This window comes from Pan troglodytes, chromosome 1, assembly GCF_028858775.2.
Source record: "Pan troglodytes isolate AG18354 chromosome 1, NHGRI_mPanTro3-v2.0_pri, whole genome shotgun sequence".
NCBI classification, from domain to species: domain Eukaryota; kingdom Metazoa; phylum Chordata; class Mammalia; order Primates; family Hominidae; genus Pan; species Pan troglodytes.
The window spans coordinates 43,646,774-43,650,022 of NC_072398.2; positions in this window are offsets into that span (position 1 = coordinate 43,646,774).

Consider the following 3,249-nt stretch of genomic DNA (forward strand, 5'->3'; position numbering starts at 1 on the left):
TCCCTTTGCAGTAAATGGATTATGTTGTCAGGGTAGAAGGGGCATCCGTGTTTATTTTGCACTGTAATACACTGCAGCAGCAGAAGCTAAACATTTGTTTCCATCAAATCTGCTGAGAGGAGGGAGAATGGAGACTGGGGGGAAGAGTCAGGAGTATGGACATAAAGTGAGGTGTTGGGGCCAAGAAGGAGGCTTTGGGAGACACCCCAGGTCTCCTGGAACTCCGTGAGCCTCCCTTGTGCTATCTCTAAACTGAAGGAAGCCAGGCCTCATGCCTCTTACCATCTCAGAAATAATGGTGGGATAAAGCCAGCTAGAGTGGGTGGGTGTGGGGAACAGGGAAGGTGGTTTAGGACTACAATGTGATCACATAGTCTTAAAGGTGCTTTTAAGAAAGAGAAAGAGCCAGGCGCAGTGGTTCATGCCTGTGAGGCCAAGGTAGGAGGATCACTTGAGCTCAGGAGTTAAGACCAGCCTGGGCAACATAGCCAGACTTCGTCTCTACTATATATATATATATATATATATATATATATATATATATATATATATTTATTTATTTATTTTAATTAGCCAGGCATGGTAGCATTCACCTGTAGTCCCAGCTACTTGGGAGGCTGAGGTGGGAGGATCCCTTGAGCCTGGAAAGAGATCATGCCACTGCATTCCAGCCTGGGCAACAGAGCAAGACCCTGTCTCAAAAGAGAGAGAGAAAAAAAGAAAGATAAGAATCCTTAGTTGGGCTTCTCAGAACCTAAGACTGTATTCACAGAACACACGGGAATTTTCAGACTTATAAAAGAGAGAAAGATGCTATAAGATGGCATAACATTAAGAACAAGAATTATTATATCATGTATGTGATTATATATCCATAAAGCTGTTTGAAAAAGAATTATTATGTCATAACTCCACTTGGATGGGGGAACAGAGATTCCAATGATCTCTGAAGCAGGACGCCCTGAGAGAGGGCGGAGAGATCAGGCCATCAAGTCTAACCCCAAAGCCAGTCTCCTGTAAGGCAAGAAGTGATTTGGGCCAAGACGAGACTCAAGTATCACACAGGCAGCTGTTGTTTAGAGCAGTGGATTGACTGCTCCTGAGAGGGCTGGCTGCCTCTTCTGCAGGCTCAGCCACCATGATGCCTAGCACAAAGCGCTCACTAAGTGTTTGTTAAGTGGTCTGGGGCAGATACGACCCCAAGCCTTTCCATCTTCAGGAGTCCACCAAGATGCCTGCCCCAGTCCCTCTGCTGTCTGCAGCCCAGCCTTCACCCTCTTGCATGGGGAAATGTATGCTGTGCACTGCTGTTGACTGAATCTGTTCTATCAATATTGAGTCCCGGCCCTATGCAAAGCCCTATGGGAGGGGCTGCAGGAGAAATGTAGGAAAGCCAGACATTGCTCCAGCCCTCGAGAAACTCACAATTTAATATTATTTTTCTTTTTCCCAAGACAGAGTCTCGCTCTGTTGCCCAAGCTGGAGTGCAGTGGCGCAACCTCGGCTCACTACAACCTCTGCCTGTTGGGCTCAAGCGATTCTCCTGCCTCAGCCTCCCAAGTAGCTGGGATTACAGGCACCCGCCACCACGCCTCACTGATTTTTGTATTTTTAGTAGAGACGGGGTTTCACCATGTTGGTCAGGCTGGTCTCGAACACCTGACCTTGTGATCCCAAAGTGCCTCCCAAAGTGCTGGGATTACAGGTGTGAGCCACCATGCCTGGCCAATTTAATAATAATTTAGAAAACAATGTGGCAAGGCTCAAAAATGCCTCAGCTAAAGTACAAGCAAAGTGCTCCAGGGCTTCAGAGGCCTGAGAGAACACAACTGTAGAGTAGGGAAGAATCAGGGAAGGCATCACAGAAGAAGTGGAATTTTTATATTTTTTATTTTTAGAGGCAGGGTCTTGCCCTGTTGCCCAGGCTGGAGTGCAGTGGCACAATCATGGCTCACTGCAGCCTCAACCTCCCAGGCTCAAGTGGTCTTCTCACCTCAGCTTCCTGAGTAGCTGGAACTACAAGCACGTACCACCATGCCCAGCTAGTTATTTGTAGTTTTTTGTAGAGGCAGGGTCTTGCTCTGTTGCCCAGGCTGGAGTGCAGTGGCACAATCATGGCTCACTGCAGCCTCAACCTCCCAGGCTCAAGTGGTCTTCTCACCTCAGCTTCCTGAGTAGCTGGGACTACAAGCACGTACCACCATGCCCAGCTAGTTATTTGTAGTTTTTTGTAGAGGCAGGGTCTTGCTCTGTTGCCCAGGCTGGAGTGCAGTGGCACAATCATGGCTCACTGCAGCCTCAACCTCCCAGGCTCAAGTGGTCTTCTCACCTCAGCTTCCTGAGTAGCTGGGACTACAAGCACGTACCACCATGCCCAGCTAGTTATTTGTAGTTTTTTGTAGTGGCAGGGTCTTACTATGTTGCCCAGGCTGGTCTTGAACTCCTGAGCTGAAGCTATCCTCCTGCCTTGGCCTTCCAAAGTGCTGGGATAACAGGCAAGAGCCACTGTGCCTGGCTGAGGTGGGATTTCCCAGGGACTCTCCTCTCTTCTTTGCCAGCGTCTACAGACTTCTGCCCATGGCTGTATGTACGCACGGACAGAGCTAGCAATGACCCTGCTGGCAGGTATGATAGGAAGCCTCTTCTGTCACAGGTAAGCCTTATTGTTCCCAAATTCCTCTCCTCTCCAAAGTCTGACATCTGAAATTTCATGAGTGCTTCCTCTCTTTGACTTCAGGTTTTGATCTCTTGGGGTTTGTAATCCAGAAAGGAAGCAACCACTGGGCAGTTTTCAGGCACTTGTCCCACAGCATCAGTGATTACCTCAGATTCCCTCTTGGAGCAGGTTTTGTTAGGATGAGGGGAAAGAGCCTGGGAGCAGTGCACACTGGGCCAAGGAGGGAGAGGCCCCACCCGGTGGGAGACCGGGAGCACACAAAGGAGGAGTGGCTGGGGGCTCTCTGAACTTCCCTATCTCATTGCACTACCTGGCCAGGCCATGCATGTCTACACACACTTATGCTTGTCCACTCTTCAGCCCTCCTCCCTCCTTTTCCCTTCCTCTTCCTTTCTCTAACTCTTCTCCTGCTACCTTTTCCCTACCCTTCTTCCAAAGAGACAGTGAGAACCTCAAAGATATCACGTGGTTATCTGTCACACCCCACCACATTGCCTGGGGCCAGAAGATTGGGAAGGGACTGCAGGCTGGTAATCCTAAAGCTTCTGTGTTGGGCGGGTGCGGTGGCTTAC